The 19,280-nt window shown below is 43.8% G+C and overlaps 1 pseudogene; it reads right to left on the bottom strand.

The window, feature by feature from the left end:
* LOC137648128 (neurofilament heavy polypeptide-like) overlaps nt 1–19,280 on the bottom strand; it is a 152,549-nt pseudogene that overhangs the window by 85,022 nt on the left and 48,247 nt on the right.

Here is a 19,280-nt window from a genome sequence, read left to right as displayed (position 1 = left end):
AACGGTCAGTAGCAAGAAGTATGTTGTATACCTTCTGATCTAGGGAACTATGGGCAAAGGTTGACTAGTAAGTTTGAGTCACGAACTGCTGGCGAATTGCTGATGATTGGTGAATCGGCGGTCTGTGAGCCGATGGTGAGCTAGAGATCAGCAAGCTGATTATGGTCCACCCTGGTTGGTCAGAGATCAGCAAGCTGAAGATGGGCTGGTCAGAGATCAGCGAGCCGAGTTCAGTGCTCGAAGAAAGATGAGCTGCCCATCGGTGATCTAATGATCAGCAAGCTGATGACTGATTATTGACTAACAATCGGAGATCGTTAGTCATTGGAGGGACTAGAGGTCAAAGATCAGCGTTGAGCTAGCAATTAGCGATCTGGTGATCGGCGACTTAGCAATCGGTAAACCGTGAACTAGCCATCAGCAAACAGTGATCTTGAGATCAGACTGTTGATGTTTACCTGTTTGCTGACGGTGGTCTGTCAAGTAAAAAAAAGAAACTTCAGAAGAGACAGGGACCAAGGATTCCCCTTGTAAGATGGAATCTTTGGGATCTTGAATCCTTCTGTTAAGCCTCTTTCCTCTTTTCCCGGTGGCAATGTTATGTTTGCGGGGAGGAATGGGGCAATGGTGACCTGTCCAAAAATTTTAGTCCTTTTTTCTGCCTATTGCGCGAGTGTGCAGGAGAGTACTGGAGCAATGGCACACAGGATGATGCTTGTGCTTAATTTCTGCCTGGAGAGCAGGCAAGCGCTGGCTCTTAGGCAAGAGCTGGCGCATTGGATCTGCAAGCACTGGCTCTTTGGCAAGAGCTGGCGCATTGAATCTGAGACCGCAACTACGCAGGAGGCGCAGGAAAGTGCGGAAGAGCGCTGGCACGCAGTAAGGCGCTGTGTAGTTTTGTACAGTCTCCCTAGAATGCGCTGAAGCATGTGACTGGTTGCACAAGGGCAGGTGCACTGGTGCGTGCCGAGTTAACGGTTATATGATGACGGGATGACTGATGGACCAGAGAGGGAGAGGTTGTTCCCCACGAAGTGGAACTGTGCTGGCCTTGTTCCGGTGCTAATGAACGCAAGTGTCGTTGTCGTATATGTATCACACGCACAGCACAAACACTAAAAAGAAAACTTATCACATTTCTATACACATATATATACATAAAAATTAAGAATGTTTTCATATATATACATGTATAAGAAAAAGTAAGTTAAAAGACAAAAATTAATGGCAGTCCAGAATAGGCGTGGAAGGAGAGCGGAAACAACCGCTCTCCATCAGAGCCAAAAGTAAAGTGACTAAATCACAGGCGTGTGAACGGGAGTGGTAGTAAGCTAACCCCCCCTACCCCCACTAACTAGCAGTGTGGGTAGTTAACCTTCACTAAAATTTTAATGGCTCGTCATTTCAGCTCCGCCGAAAGTATAACCCCTAGTAAATAGCGTGGTTTGTATTCCAGTTACGGAGAAATTTACTTTTAAGCTTTGTTCATAATCTGCAGACTAAAGTCAAAGTCAAAGTCAAAAACCTTTATTCCATTATAAAAAAGCTGAATGACTGACCTCAAAGTTGACCAGAAAACCAAACCCTTTACCTTTCTCTCCCTCCATTGAGACTCGGTTTAAAAGAAATCATTAAAATGTCCAACTAATCATTCTTCCTACATAAAGAAGCCTTCAAAATTACCTGTAGTAGTAAACATCCATTTCCCGCCGAAGCTCCACCTGTTCGCTGTACAACTTCTCTGCGCCATCCTTCAGGAACCTTGATTGAACTGCCATCTAACACAACTATTCAAAACAAGAAATAAGTACAATGTAATGAAAATCCTGAGAGAACTGTTAATTTTATGCAGTCTACTGTTTATTCCTACACATTTTATGCAAAAACAAATGAAGATTTTACCTGCATTATTGTGACAATATATAACATACATTTCAATTCAGATACATATGAGAGAGAGAGAGAGAGAGAGAGAGAGAGAGAGAGAGAGAGAGAGAGAGAGAGAGAGAATATTACCATTAGCTGAGGCTTTTCTTCCCTGTTTCTTTTTCTGGGGCGTTTCCTTCACGACTTCCGTCTCCGTAACTTCAGTTTTGATCTCATCTTTTAGGTGATCACCATTTACAACTGGTGCCTGTTCATCACTAGCAGGTTCATCTTGAGCATCCTTTGTATCAACCTCACTGGCCATTTCTTCGTCTGCTTTTTCTTCACCTTCAACTGCTGTTTCTTCCGCCGGAGAAGGTTCTTTATTTTTTAAGGAGCTATCTTCTTCCTCGGAGTTCTCTTCCTTATTCGGGGTTGAATCTTCCTGATTTGGGGTTGAATCTTCCTCATTTGGGGTTGAATCTTCCTTATTTGGGGTTGAATCTTCCTTTTCTGAGGTACTTTTCTCCTCAACAGGTGGACTTTTTTCCTTCTGGTCTGACTTTTCCTCCACTTCAGTATCCTTTAAAAAAAAATTAAACAACATATTAAAAACTTTTACAATAATTGACAGTATCCAATAAAATTAAATTTGAATAAAGAGATGAGTTCAAGTTATCCTTACAAACCCTTGTAAAAATTTAAGCAATTATAAAAAGATTAACTACAAAACTAGTGGTCTACTTGCATAAACTTTCCATCAATTACACGTAACTCACAATTCATCACCTGAAAGTTTCAAAAATACATTACCAAACCGAAGTTAATGGGTACCTGGCATTCAATTGGCCAACATTACAAGTAGTGTTACGCTGTTTGAAAAACTACCTGATAAAAATAATGACTATCTTACAATCCCATTACTGTACTTAAGACTGTAGTAACCTATTCACTTTAATTTTTCATACAAAGATAACCTACCAGTAGTAAAGGAGTACAAACATGTAATGGCCTCATGAGTGCGAATCGCGCCCTCTGGCTTTTAATTTTGGAAATTCAGGTTATTGCATTTTTGGCTACAAGAACGTCTATTTTTCATATTTCAATACTGTAATTTTTTAAGGAAAAACATTTGTAGATACTAACACCTACAGATATTAGAAACTATTTGTATTTTTCATAGGTAGCAGGTTGGTCAGGGCCAGTTGAGATTGATTGATTGATTGATTTAAAGTTTTCAGGCATCCTGACATCTGAGGTCATTGACGCCAGTAACATTTAATTTATGTATACAAAAATAAAAAATAAAATAAAATAAAAAATAAAAGAGTATTCAATTAAAATCATAAAAGTTGAATGTCATAAAAGTTAAATATTTTTCAGAAGACCTGCTTCTGAAATAAATCTAAAAATGATATTTTCATAATAAAATAAATTTTTGAATATACTTACCCGCTGGTTATATAATAGCCTAAGTCCCCGACGCCTCGGCAGAAAATTCAAAATCTCTTGCGCAGCTTAGCGCATATAAGCCAGGTGTACCCCAGCGCCCTCGCGGTACCCCAGGTAGAACTATGCTCAACCAATTCAGATTTTCCATGCCCCATGGTCTCTAGAGGGGAGGAGGATGGATCTAAATCTTATATAACCAGCGAGTAAGTATATTCAAAAATTTATTTTATTATGAAAATATAATTTTTAAATATAAAACTTACCCGCTGGTTATATAATAGCTGATTGACACCCATTGGTGGCGGGTCAGAGACAGCTGCATAATTGGAAATTCACTTAAGAGTTACATAAACAACTTAAGTGGTTCTAACCTGATAAGGAAGCCGACAGCAATGCTCTGCCTCATTTTGTCTGCTATCCTTAGGAGATCCAGTGATCCACTCGGGGCTGATGATCTCTAGGAGCTGTCAAACGGTACAACCACCTATAACATGACAGGACCTCAATTAATACCCTTGTTCCGGGCGCTCTCTAGGAACAAAATGACCACCTGACTAGGTCAAAGATTGCTGAAGATTGCCGACCAATCTTCACGTACAATCAGAAAAATATATATAACAGTTCCAAGAGAAGAACAGGGATACTAGGAATTTAGGGAAATGTAGTGGAAAATGTTTCACCTACTACTGCACTCGTTGCAAGTGATCCCAAACCGTAGACGTCTTCATAGAGACTGGACACGGTAAAAGTAAAGCAAGACGAATACAGGATTACCCCTTCACAAGACTGTATATGTGATGCTTGCAGAGAACACTTTAGTTTAAAAATTACAGAAGTTTCTACAGCTCTAACTTCGTGAGTCTTTACTCTTCCAACGTCTTATGATCTGTCACCCGACCGTGTGGAAGAACCTTTGTAATCAAAGTCTATACGAGATGACAGAATGTTTAGACATGGATAGCGCAGGCTTCTTGACCATGCACCTAAGAGTTATGAAAAGACTCATAACTTCTTTGTTCTTGTTCCAATAAAACTTCATCGTTTTAATCGGGCAAAAAACTCTTCTCAGCCCATCACAAACCAAATTCGAGAGAACAGTGATCCCGAAAAATTTAGGCTATGGATGAGAAAGATGTTTATTAATAACCAAGAATCCAGGTTGCAAGGTACCTATGGCTTAACCAATGTGAAGTCCATGTTCTTGCTAAAATAGTGAACTTCACTGACTCTCAACTATGGTAGACTTACTCAGAAAGTCTCCAAAGTTAGGCTTTAAATAAGAAAACAAGTGTAAAGGGTCGGATCTGTCACTACCGCGAAGCTCCAGAAACGAACCCTGAATTTCAGGCTGGAGCATCTTGCTGATGCCTCCTAGTCCTCTCAAACGATCAGAGATGATCTATAAAGTCTCTATTTGATAGATCCAATCTTCTGCGTCTGAAGACAGACGCCCGCATACTGTACTCCTGTACCCTTTGATGGTCGAGGAGGGAAGAAAATGTGTTTTCTTCTAAGGTCTAAGAAAAAATAGGCCACTTGTGTTAGAGTTACCTAATGAAGAGCTGGCTCTAGCTCTACACCACTCCATAAAGCACTCTAAATGGGTTGGAAAACCTTGAGGCAAAAGTCCTTTGTACAAGTGAAAGCCTCAGCTGTCTCCTTCGAACAACCCTCTAGATCTTAGGGGTTTTCCGAAATACTGGAGGCAGCTAGACCTAAAGCTTGATGGTTTAACATAAAACGTTCGTGATCCTGACACGGGGAAAAGGACTAAAGACATGCTTCCAGCATGCACCCAGCATGGTCCCAGCATGAGTCCAGAACGGTTCCAGTATGCTGCCTACACTCAACATGTCATGAGAGAGAATCGGGATCTAGAACCGCCTCCCAAAACTCGTCCATATCGGTCGCAAGAAACCGATATTAAAGCTAGACGTTGAAAAGAAGCGTCAACCACGTGAACCTCATGCTGTGAGGTTAAGACCTGATTCGTGTGGAATCAGCAAGTGTTCAACAAACTTATAGCCAAAGCTTGACAAGAGGGAGCGTTAGCTGCGAGGCCAGAGAGACGCGAAGGAGAGACAATAATCTGGTTAAACTGCTGTGAGAACAAGACTTGACTGTATGCGTCTAGCATGCGACCATAATGTCGTATGTGGTTGCATTTCCGTAAGGTGTCAGTGTGCTATATGCGTTCACCTTGTCATGTGGGTACAGCGCCGTGTGTGTGCCCGGCTTACAGTATAGTAAATCTACAGCGTGCAGCGTTGAGGCGACAACATCGCGTCAGGTCGTTGACGGAAAGACGGAAATGATAGCCGAGAGTTGTCCACGTGTAGGATGCGTACGCATGAGTGATAATCACGCGTCCCGCAGACCGCGAAAAAGGGACAACCTGTTGAAAGGATCAACTTAGACTGTTAGCGGCCAACATACGACCAGACTGGTGTCTGCGTCTGGGACTGCGTGAGGGAGAGACCAGAACTTGCGTCTGTGTCTGCACGACGTCTGCCGTAAGAGAGAGACCAGACCGCTACAAGCACCCGCTCTAACGCTTCTCGTAACATGAGCATATTTCTGCAAGGAAGCATTACTAAGCATAGGAGAACTATGCCTTATGACACTAATCGGAAAACCATTTCTTTGATCTATGGTAGTCCTTAGACTCTTTAGGAGAAAATTTTCTCCCCCCCCCCCCGAGAATCGTAAACGCTAAACACAGATGAAAAAGACCTCTTTTGGCTCAGACCAAATCTACACTCGCGGGGTAGCGAGTGCGTCAACTCAAGCGCGGGCGAAGGCCAGGAGAGAGCATCAACCGCAGTCCTGAGAGCGACCTGGGAGAGTCCCTATGCCATTTCAAGCGCGTCTTGTGCGCGAACTGAACGTCTCCAATGCTGTGAGATACCGTCAACAGTAGTCGCTAGACCTCAGAAGAAAGTAATAGACTTTTCTCCAAACTGGGGAAGGAGAAGAAGTGTGAACAGAAGCAAACTGAGCACCTTTTCCCCCGAAGAACTATGTGTCTTACACGAGTCAGGTGCTGACACGTCGCCTTCTTCCGAAAAGAAAAAACTTCCGGCGAACGTTAGATACTGCAGGATAAGTTAATAGAAAAACATACGACTCCTGAAAGGTCTTGGAAAAATCGATTGGTGACAACCAATTCTAGGTTATGCGTCCTTCGACGAGGACAAAGTCCTTCCTCCCTGAAAGTGAGTCAGAATCCAGCGGAAGAGCTAGGATTGTATGTGACTTGTCTGACTTCCGCTTCTCTCGCGGAAGAAAAAAAAAAAACAATTGCTTCCTGTTCATGCATCAAAACCTGTTTGCGTGCATACATGACGAGTAACTACCTAGTCTGGTAGACAGGGAAAACGTAGAATGTTATTCTCGTCAGGAAACTGCATTCAAATATGCAGAAAACAGTTACAAGATCCATGATACCATGACGATGATGATCTGATCGCTTCAAGACCTCCCAACTCACTCTTTTCAAGATACTATGTCACAAGGTTGTGATGTCATAGCTCGCCAATCATAGGCAAAGAAAAGAGCATTACCTCATCATTCCAAAGTGGAGAGAGACCGTCTTGGACTGCATCAACAATATTGCTTGGCGGAACAGACGTTTAAAGCACAAGGTCCGCGAAGAACCTCAGCCTACCGACCTTCCTTCTCCCAAGGGTTGGAACGTAAGTTAAGAGATATAGGACTAGGGGCAAGGTGAAAACGAACAAACACCTCCTCCAGAGCACTGAGCTATGTTAACGAGTCACTAACAAGAGTGGTTTAAAAACATAAAACATTAAATCATAAAAGATCTGCCCGTGATGGGAGATATACTCTAACGTTCTATTCTCATAAAGGCCTTAATGCCCTTTCTGTTGTAGCAGCTGCAAGCACTGTATCATTTCAACAGGAAGCTTCGTTATTTTCCTGAGAATGATTTACTGTAATGTTAATTCATTGCTTTATTTAACCATTAATTTACTAGGCCATCGTTCCCTAAAGGAGCCCTTTGGGTTAAAGCATCTTGCTTTCCCAAATAGGGTTGTAGCTGGCTTGTAATATAAATAAATGAGGGAAACTCTTTAGAAAAATTCTCATGAGTTTCTGAAAGTTATTCCCTTCCTTTAACAATCTCTATCCTAGGAAGAGAAGTCTTGATTCTTAGGAAACCACTCCTTATGATTCTGAATTCGGACCTCAATACTAAGAGGTTTAATTCTAGTTCTCACACCCAAGAGTTAGCCCAGCAGGCCTTGGACCGAGAATATAAAATCTTTCTAGTTAAGATTTATTTCTTAATATAGCGCCTGGAGCAACACTAACTGAACACTAGACGTTCATGGTCAGGTAGACATCAAAGTCTATAGCCATAGGTAGCGAAGCGACCACCCCGACGCTGAAGCGTCCACACTGATGCTGAAGCGCCCACACTAGCGCTGAAGCGTCCACACTGACGCTGAAGCGTCCACACTGGTGCTGAAGCGTCCATACTGACGCTGAAGCGTCCATACTGACGCTGAAGTGTCCATACTGACACTGAAAGCGTCTACACTGACGCAGAAGCATCCACACTGACGCTAAGCGTCCATACTGACGCTGAAGAGTCCACACTGACGTGGCGCTTCGCTCCATTCCGTCGACATTCCGTTTCCGTTGCCGCACCGTTCCGATGACGCTTCGCCGGCTCTGCTGCCTGGCGAACGTCGGCGCGTCTGTATAGACTAATACTAGGTGTTATGATCCGTCGGTTTGCGTCGAGCATTCGAAGTAAAGCATCCACTTTCCCCCACCATTGAACATTGCGGTAGATAGGCCGCCTGTGCGACAACGAGATCTCACCGTTAAAGACACGACGCCTGTGCGTCCGTGTCAAAGACCGGAATCGAGACACCCAACCGCACTGTTAACGGCAGGTAGAAAAGACTGCAAAACCATAGTGCTAGCCACTGTCGTGAGACGACACCCAACAGGTGGGGTGGCGGCACTGCGTCTGCGCCGCATGAAACGTAATACACGCAGAACGAATATAATTTTGTTTTCAGCTTAGCGCCTTTGAAAACACTAACACCTCGCTTTATCTATAGCGAGGGTGAGCGTTCTGGTGGTCGACAGAAAACACTCGAGAGGACTTCAGTTCGGGTGTAAAAGACTGTAACGCCTGGTTACCCTCTCGATTCCCTTCGCCGTTTGACATAACCTCTCCCATGGGTTCGGGAGCTCGATAGAGGTCTAAGGCTAGGATAACGACAGGTCCGAATAGAAACACTCTCCACTGAATAAAATTCACTGCACAATTTATCATTAAAAAATTTGCACTTTACTCTTTGGCACAAAGATAGTTTCATAATTACCTGATAGACAAAGTATACACTCTCTCAAAGGAAATGAATTCCGTAAGGAGAGACTAATAATTCTGTCACTGGACAATTGTTTGAATTGGAAAGCAACCCATATAAATGTAACAAAATATTAAATATAAAAAATTACCTTAATAGATATATTTATACATTAAAATAAACCCTTAAATTAAGGGGTTCCAATAAATGATGAATCATCACTCGCATCATTGGAACATCTACAAATAATATACAAACAATTTAGTATTCCGAAAACCACCAAATCAACAACGATACATAGAATCGTGCGCTACGACGAATGTAAAGAATACTGCATCGTATAAAATACACTGAAGTGTAACTTCCTTTAATCTCTGACAAGGAAAAAAAATACTGAAAGGACCAATTAATTGCAAAATAAAATGTTCCTTTTATAAAGTACAATAAAAAACTTGAGAAGTAAAAGAAAGTACTATTCATAAAATCGCTACAATATATGTAACATCGTAACGATACTGATTACCGTAACAAAAATAAACTGAACGGTAGTTAATCTTCGCAAACAGATCAAAGATTATCTAAATAAAAAAAAATAAAAAGGATAAAATTTTCTCAAAATAAATCCTTTAAATTAATTTATAACTTAAAACACCAAAAGCAAAATCACTTATATTCTTAAAAGGCAAGACAGACTTTTAGCCTACAGAAGAGGCTGTGACGTCATCCATGGACGAAATGTTTACATTTCGCCCCTATGATTTCGTGAGGTTTAAAATAGGTTGAAAAACCTTCCAACCCTACCTTTTAAGTTAAAATACGTGATCAACAAAACAAATATGCGAAAGCTAAAACTCAAAAACGTTAATACATCACCAAATAACGTCCAAACAGAGTAAGAAAACAAGAGAGAATTTCCAATAGTTCAGCCAGCTATGGCAGCAGAGAAAAATCTGAATTGGTTGAGCATAGTTCTACCTGGGGTACCGCGAGGGCGCTAGGGTACACCTGGCTTATATGCGCTAAGCTGCGCAAGAGATTTTGAATTTTCTGCCGAGGCGTCGGGGACTTAGGCTATTATATAACCAGCGGGTAAGTTTTATATTTAAAAATGCCACTTGCATGGTAGGACACATCATTTCCAAGAATCTTGGCAAGGATGAACCTGCCACCCTCACCTCGAGCCTCAAACAAATATCTATTCCGTAAGTTGTTATAATTGGGGCATTCGGTTAACAAATGCCTTACTGTTAGAGGTACTAAACAGTCGTCACAATACGGTGTCAACCGAGTGTGACCAATACGGAGACGACAAAGAGACGTCTCCCATTTTCGGGGCATCATATTATACCTCCAAGGAGATATGTCATTTGTTACCTCTCGCATTTTATTCCCATCTAGGCTATCCCATTGCTGTTGCCATTTATTGCAAACCAATTTCTTGATGTCAGGTAAGAAATCATTACAGGGAATGGGATACCTTCTTGGCAGCAACTCGGATGCAGCCTTCTTAGCCAGTGAATCTGCCTTCTCATTCCCAGAAACACCTACATGTGCTGGAACCCAACAAAATTGAACTGTTATACCTCTCCGTCCAATCATAAAAAGCCATTCTAAAATCTTTAAAACTAGAGGGTTATTAGAATTAAAAACTTCTATAGCTTGAAGGACACTCCTTGCATCACTAAAAATTGTAAAATTACCCTCCTTCTCCAATGCTATTTTCTCAGTAGCGGTTAATATGCCATACAGTTCGGCAGTAAATATGGAAGCGGACAGAGGAAGTGCACTTCTACAATTAAAACCAATACTATGTACTCCAAATCCAACGCCAGCATCAGATTTGGAGCCATCAGTATAGATAAAAGTTGATCCTCTATGTTCTTTAACATGTTCATTAAAAAGACACCTGGCTTCTAGGTCTGACATATTCTTCTTATCTCCAATAAAATATTTACAAAAAGATATCTCTGGTAACTTCCATGGAGGCGTTGATGATACCTTGAATGGAAGTACCTTATTTCTAATTATATCCAGACTATCTAATAATCGTTTCACCCAAAAGCCATAAGGTTGAGGAGATTTTGGGTGCAACTCAAAGTATGATGCGTGTCTTACAAGGCTTGCAGTCTGAAAGGCTAGAGAGTTAGGGAGTCTTTGCAATCCAAACCAATACCGAATAATGGAAGACATTCGGTAAAAGTCTAGAGGTAACTCTCCAGCATCAACAAGGAGACTTGGGATAGGCGAGGTTTTAAAAGCTCCAGTAGACAATCTAATACCTGCATGATGTATCGAGTCTAATATTTTCAACCGGTTTGGGGTGGCTGAAGAATATAATTCACAACCATAACTAATTTTGGAAAAAATCAAGGCCTTGTATAATTTTAAAATAGTATTGCGGTCTGCCCCCCATGATGTATGGGACAATACTTTCAAGATATTCAGAGCTTCAACACATTTAGCTTTTACCGCTTTTAAGTGGGAAACCCATGTAAGCCTACAATCAAATATCAAACCTAAAAATTTAGCTTCTCTTGCACATGGTATCCGTTGACCTTTAATGTATATATCCGGGTCTGGATGTACTCCCCAGATACGACAAAAATGGACAATGGTAGTTTTACTTGTCGAGAACCTAAATCCATTCATGTCAGCCCACTGGATAATTTTATCAATAAAGAGTTGGATTTTTCTCTCAACCATTGCCATTCTAGTGCCAGCAAATGATATTGAGAGATCATCCACAAATAATGTTGAGAGAACATCCTGGGGAATGGCTGAGGATATCCCATTAATTGCTAGTGCAAAAAGGGTTACACTCAGCACACTACCCTGAGGAACTCCTTCTTCCTGGCACTTACTCTCTGATAGAGCTTCCCCAACTCTCACTTGAAAAACTCTATGTGAAAGAAATGCCTGAATAAATAGTGGCAGCTCTCCTCTCAATCCCATTTCATGAATGGTTTTAAGTATACCATATCTCCATGTGGTATCATATGCCTTTTCAAGGTCAAAAAATACTGTAACATGGTGCTGTTTGGAAGCAAAGGCTTCACAAATAGAAGACTCAAGTCGTATCAACACATCAGTCGTTGAGTGCATTTTTCGGAATCCACATTAAATCGATGATAAAATACCTTTCTTTTCAAGGACTTGCATTGACCATCTTCTCCATGATTTTACATAAACAAGATGTCAATGCAATAGGACGATAGTTTGCTGCTAAAAACTTGTCTTTACCGGGTTTTAAAAAGGCTAAAATAATGGCTAGTTCCCAAACACTTGGGTAACTATGATCATGCCATATTCTATTAATAATGCTTAAAATAAATAGCTTTGTATTAAAATGTACATGTTTAATTATTGCATATGGAATTCCATCGGGTCCAGGGGCTGTATTATTGCAATGAGCAAGTGCGGAATCAAATTCTCTTTCAGTGAAAGGAGAATTATACGACTCTTCCCTTCTTGTTGCAAAATTTAAAATTTTCTTTTCTTCAGTGCTCCTATACTGGTGACCAGGGGCTCCTTCACACTTGCTGGATACATTTGAAAAATTATTAGCCAGGGCATTGCTAACTTCATTTGCTTCAGTTACATACTGGCCATTCACCTTCAACACTGGTGGTGGGTTGGGGGTGAATTTGCCAGCTATCTTTTTTACTTTCCTCCACACAGAAGATGGTGGTGTTCTACTGTTAATGGAGGAAACAAATGACATCCATGACTGGCGCCTTGCTTCTTTCATGGCACGACGGAACTGTGCTCTACATTTCTTGTACATAATTAAATTCTCATCAGTTCTGCGTCTACGCAATCGTGTTAGAGATCTTCTTGTGGCTCTGTGGAGGGCAGTTAGTTCTGAAGACCACCACGGGACTGGTCGTCGTTTGAATAACCCTGTTGTTTTGGGAATTGAATTGACTCCTGCTGTATGAAGAGTTCCATTCAGTAGGTCTATGGCATCATCAATACTTTCAAACTGTTCTGCTCTCCCTTCGATTTCACTTAGCTCAGAAAATTTAACCCAGTCTGCCTTGTCTAGATTACAACATGGCGATCTTTGCAAAGGCGGACCCTTGTTGGTGTTTATAATGATTGGTGCATGATCACTAGTATGCCAATCATCTAATGTCCTCCAATCAAAATCAAGAAGGCAGTTAGAGCTTGCAACTGAAAGGTCAATGCATGACAAGGTACCTGTCTGAACATGGAAGTGTGTGGGCTCTCCTGTATTAAGGAGTCCCACATCCTCATTCTCCACAATTGATGAGATAATATTGCCCCTTGTGTTTGCTAAAATATCACCCCATAAAGGATGTCTACCATTCATATCTCCCAGTAAGAGAAATGGTTGAGGGAGTTGTTGAATGACCTCTGCTAAATCATCATATAAAATATTATCATTTGAAGGCAAGTAGAGAGAGCATATTGTATATTTTCTTCCTATATCAATTTGTACAGCCACTGCCTGCAGTGTTGTACATATAGACATAGGTATTTGGGGAACATCTCGACGAACGTACGTACATGAGACTTCCACCATGGCTCCCTGCTTGATGATTACAGTATATGGTGTTCTATAGCTAACATACTCTCGAGGACTAGGAGTGTTAGCATCAAGCATACTTTCCTGTAGACATACAATTATGGGGGAATGTTCATGAATTAGGAGCTTAAGTTCTTCAAATTTCGCCCTTAAACCCTGACAGTTCCATTGCAAAATTGAGGAGAAAACTATGGATTATTTCGGGAAGACATCTTGGATGAGGTCTTCCCATTAGCAGTTTTTAATCTAACATTATTACCTGTAGGTTTCTTCAGAGATGGTCTTGTTATGTTGGGTTTTACGTTGGTGTTTTTCTTTGTATCTTTTTTATATATTTGTTGAGGGGGATGGTGGACCTCAACTTGAATTTCTGATTTATTTAAATTGTCTTCTGGTTGATCGCCAACATCAACAGACAAAACATCATATTTATTTGATGTCATAATTCTAGTATTTCTTATGGAAGGGGGTGAGAGAGATGGAGGTCTCTCTCTTTTACGATTAATAGGTTGCGAGTTACCAGGTTTTTGTACCTTCCCCACTACAAGTACACCTGATAACTTGGTGTCAGGTGGAATCTCCATTAAATCAGGCAAGGATATGGCCTGGGAGAGGTTAGTACTATCCTTTGTAATGGGGGACAAAAGTTTGATAGTGGTGGGCAATGTCTTTTTGTTGATACTCAATGATAAATCTTTAGGAGGAGATGTTCTTGTCTTATGCAGCACTTTATCAATAGATGGTGAATTCCTTATTCGAGAACTACCTACAGTAGTAGGTGGGTGAGATGATTCCCGAGGAACTTTTTCTCCTGTTTTTAATGTCTTTGCATAAGTATTAGATTTATTTAATAATCTCTTGGCATGCCCCACGCTTACATGTTCAATAATTGATTTATTGAGGGCAGCCTCTTCTAACTTATAAAACTGGCAGCTCCTATCATTAGATTTATGATTAGAGTTGCAGTTTAAGCACCTTGCCTCAAGTGTACAATCCCCATGGTAAATATTGGAGCAAGTATTACAAATTTTTTCATTATTGCAAACTTTGGAAGGATGTCCAAATTTAAAGCAATTATAACATTGCAGTGGCTTCTGCTTAAAAGGTTGAACTCTGATCCTTTCGTTTTCTATGTCTATGTGGAGAGGTACATCAGCATCCTGGAAAGTAAGAACAATCATTGATGTTCCAGTTACTTTATGTACTTTCCACACTGATAGAGGACACATAGCCAATATCTCCTCTTCGGTAAATTCATATAGATCCCTATTGAAAACCACTCCCCTTCCATAGCTAAAGTTTAGATGGGGTTTGATGTCCAATTTTACATCATTAACTGTCTTCAAATTGGACAATATAACAGACTGTGTGTATGACTTGGCTTTTATCAAGTAACTTTTCTTCCCGAATCGAGATATATCTCCAGGTGCGATCGTACCTACCTTCCTCTGAAGAAATTTGCATATCTTGAAATAATTTTCCGTACCTCCTACAGATTGAGCAAGAAGCCACATTGGTGGTTTTGGCTTTCTTTGGGATGGCATATCTGCCTCTATATCTTTATCAGCCCAGTCTGCTGGTCTGTAGACATCCAGATCTTTAGGTGCCCCATCACACAGAGCACCCTTAACACTCATATTACCTACTTTAATATCAACAATGTTACAGCTTGCATTAAATGCTTCCTCATGACAATTAAATGATAATCAAGATTCCCAATTATCATCTTGAAGTTTCATTCTAATTTCTTTTATTGATCCGTAACACTCAAATATTTTATGTAGCACATCATAATTAGCTTCTAAAGGGATTTGGGTAACGTGCAGGACATTCAGTTTTCCTGTGTTGCCCAAATTACCCTTTTTCCGAACCCCACAAAGTCAGGACTTTGTTGGCTACTTGACGATCCAAAGACCATTCGCTCTGCTCAGACTGTCGGCGAGCACATTCCTCTTGCCTGGAATGAAGCGAGCCGATAGTGTGACCGAGTGGACTTCGGACCATCTCAGTATCTCTACTGAAAGATGGGATAGCTGTTCTGAAAAGGTACCTCCCTGCTTGTTGATATAAGCCACCACTGTGGTGTTGTCGCTCATCACCACCACAGAGTGGCCCGCCAAGACCTGATGGAACTTCTGAAGTGCCAGGAATACGGCCTTCATTTCTAGTAGGTTTATGTGGAGGTACTTTTCTGATTCTGACCACAGGCCTGAGGTCCTGTGGTTCAGAACGTGCCCCCCCCCCCCCCCACCCTTTCTTTGATGCGTCCGAAAACAACAACGAATCCAGGGGAAGGACTGAAGGTCCGTCTGTTCTGTAGGACCCATAGGGATCAGTGTCCGGGGAATCGTGTCCTTGATTCCACCGAGACTTGAGTCGCCACTGGAGAGATCTCATTCTGAGGCGACCATTGGGAACCAGAAGGGCCAGGGAAAAGAGATGGCCGAGGAGACGTAACCACGATTGGGCTGGAAACTCTTCTCGTTTGAGGAAAGGCCTTGCGACCTTCCTCAGCCTTGCTATCCTGTCGTCTGATGGGAAGGCTTTGTGGAGATTGGTGTCTATGACCATGCCTAGGTATACCAGTTTCTGAGAGGGCTGCAGAGAGGACTTCTCGAGATTTACCATGATCCCTAGATCCTGGCAAAGTTCGAGAAGCTTGTCTCGGTGGCGAAGAAGGGTTGCCTCCGAGTCTGCTAGGATCAGCCAGTCGTCCAGGTAATGGAGGAGACGGATACCGATCCTGTGAGCCCAAGATGATATCAGGGTGAACACTCTGGTGAACACTTGAGGAGCTGTGGAGAGACCAAAGCACAGCACCTTGAACTGGTAGATCTTGTTGTCTAGGCAAAATCTTACGTACTTCCTTGAAGACAGGTGGACTGGGATCTGGAAGTATACGTCCTTCAGGTCCAGTGTACACATGAAGTCTTGTGGTCTCGCTGCAAGTCTGACCGTGTCTGCCGTCTCCATGCTGAACGGTGTCTGTTTGACAAACCCGTTCAGGGTAAAGAGGTCGATGACTGGTCTCCAGCCTCCAGACGCCTTCTTTACAAGAAAGAGTCGACTCTAGAAGACTGGGGACCCATCTGCCACCTCTTGGAGAGCGTCCTTTTTCAACAAGGTCTCGACTTCTGCCCGGAGGGCTTGCCCCCTTACCGATCCCATGGTAAGGGAGCTCAATAACACTGGCTTCGCTGTCAGGGGAGGTAGAGATGTTGTGAACGGGACGTGATATCCCTGACCGATCACGGAAATTGTCCAGGTATCTGCCCCGAGTTGCTGCCACCTTGCCGCGCAACTTTGTAGGCATCCCCCCACTGGTGGACATGCAGGGGGACTGCCAATCCTAGCGTTTACGGCCTCGGCCGCTCCCTCTAGGATTTTTACCTCCCCTGGAGGATTTTTTGCCCTTCCTGTCCTTGACAGGAAAGGGCTTAGACACCTTTGGCTTTGCTGCTGTCGTCATCTTTGCATTCTTAGCTGGATGGGGCTGTTGGGTTGCCGGAGGTTTGTAGGGCCTCGATGTCAGGGCCCTATGGAGGAGGGAATCCTGGTTGGACTTCCTCCACCTCTCAGCAGCTAGCTCCACGTCCTTAGGCTCAAACAAACTCTTACCGAGTACAGAAGAATGTCTGAGCCTGCTAACGTCGGAACTGGGACCTTCTAGTGAAATCTCTCAGCCACTGTGTCGCGTCGTTTCAGGATCGTATTGGCCCACAAGCTCGAGACTTGGTGGGCCAGAAACTCGATGGTCCGCGTGCCTGAGAGTAAGAATGTCTCCAGTGCCTTCCTGGTGCTTTCCTTGGACAGATCCTCAGACCGCACCAGGATTCCCAGAGACCCCAGCCAGATGTCAAGCCACGAGGTTGCCTGCATGGCACACTTCACCCCCTTCTCCTGGCTTAGGATCTCAGTAGCAGAATACGAAATATGCCGGTTGGAGAGTCTCTCTAAAGGGACTCCCCCAGTGAGTTCTTCCACAGAATGGTGAACAGGAAGACCCAAACAAGTCTCCTCTAAGATCTCGAAATACCTCCTCTGGTGGACTTGAGGAGGAGGGAGGAGCTTGTTACCGGCGCTGGATCTGTTGGAGGAGGCAAGCTCAAAGAGCTGGCCTTCGACTTTGTCTCTGGCGCTCTTCATCCCTTGTGACCAGGGCAAAGCTGCACTGGCCCTAGAGGGTTTCTGGATGCCATAGACTCGGTCCAAGACCGTGTCCTTACCATCACAAGGAGGAATCTCTGGGTCCAGAAACCCGTTGAGATTTCTCATGAGGGTCAGAAATTGCCAGAACGTTTGTTCTGACTCTTGAAGCTCTCCTCCCGAAGGGCTAGCAGCAAAGTCTCCCGTCCCCAGTGGCTCTTCCTGGGGGGACCCGTGGACATTCTCCGAAGGTCTAGCTGGCTCGTCTGATCCTTGCCGAAGGCTTGGGTAAAGTCTTTGAGTCCTTCGGCTCCCTCCTGGGAGGGATACAGGACTCTTAGTAACAATGGATGCAGGCTCTTCTCTACCCCTGTGCAAGAAGACTTCTCAAGGAGAGGCGGAGTTTCCCTCATTGGTGCGATGGGGGAACGGACCGGCTCGTCCGACTCCCCTGAGGATGGGAAATCGTCATCCGCAGGGGAGGGAGAGAAAGTCTGGGGGGGAGAGGGCGCCTTGCACAAGGATTTGCGAGGAGACAGCTTAGCCCTCGGAGAAGTCACCACGGAGGGGACTCCTCTCTTCCTCTTCAGGGGAGAAGCCGCCGCCACTGTTTTGTGACCCAATTCAGAGAACACAGGCTTAAAAGCCTGCATGAGAGCTCTGACTATGGTCCCAAACCAGGGCTGCTGGTTGACAGTTGCACTGTCAGACACTCCCTCTGGAGGGAAGGGGATCGATCGATCCCGAGGAGGAGTCAACAAACGAGGGTTCGCTTGAAACGAAGCTGAAGAAAAAGTCCTTAGACCTGTCCGGAAACCTCCCCTCCTCCGGCGAGCGCGCTGTTCTGTGCTTGCTAGGAGGGGAACGAGACGATGACCTGTCTGCCTGAAGCCCCGTGAAATCGCGTGCGGGATCGCGGCGTAAATCACGCGATAAGCCCTGCCCTGGATCGCGCACGGGAGGATCGTGCGCGGTAGGAATTTCGCGCATGCGCGTGCAAGGACCATGGCGAGGGCGCGCATAGGTGATGGCAAGGGCATGCGGCGCCCAGGAGCTGGAACGTGGAGCGGGGCTGAAGGCTGGATGGGCGCTTGCGCGTGAGCAATCATTTGATCGTGCGTGCGCGGGCGCGCAGGAACCTGCTGAAGAGCCTGTGCGGGCGAGACTATTGGGCGCGCGTGCGCAGGAGAAATGTCTCTAGCCCGTGGGCGTGGAGCGCGCGTATCTGGAAGCACGGGGTGAGGACGCGATTGCGCAGCCTCGTGATAACGCAAAGGTGCATTTGCGCGCTGGCGCGCAGATGGTGCTGGAACTGTCCCCTGAGGAGATCGTGGGCGCGCAGGATTCGGGCGCAGTTTGGATGGAGAGTGCAGGGGTACCTTTGTTCTAAATGATAACCTTCTTGGAAGTTGTCCGGCTCGTTCCACCACTGAAGGCAGCTTTTGATGGATTCCGTAATTAGAATCAAGACAGCTTTTGATGGATTCCGTAATTAGAATCAAGACAGCTTTTGATGGATTCCGTAATCATCCTCCTCCAGGTCTGGGGTGGAGTTGGATAGAAGGGCCCCCTCCACCAACCAGTTTTCATCAGCATCCAACGTTAGTCCTGTATGCAGATCTGTTACAAAAGAATGCAATAAGGGAGGTAAAACACTTGAAATTTCAAGGTCGCTTGTTCAGCGTGCCAAAGAAAGGCTCAGACAAGCGAAGGGTAATCTTGGACCTGTCTCATCTGAATTCTTACATTCAATGCAGCAAGTTCCATATGCTGACCGTTTCTCAGGTGCGGACCTTACTTCCCCATGGGGCCGTCACCACCTCTATAGATCTTACAGACGCTTACTATCACGTGCCGATAGCAAGGCACTTTCGTCTGTTTCTCGGTGCTTTTGATGGATTCCTGAGGAGGAGGAGGAG

Source organism: Palaemon carinicauda, chromosome 1, assembly GCF_036898095.1.
Source record: "Palaemon carinicauda isolate YSFRI2023 chromosome 1, ASM3689809v2, whole genome shotgun sequence".
NCBI classification, from domain to species: Eukaryota; Metazoa; Arthropoda; class Malacostraca; order Decapoda; family Palaemonidae; genus Palaemon; species Palaemon carinicauda.
Note: the sequence above shows the minus strand (reverse complement) of the source record. Positions and strands in the feature narration are given on the sequence as shown.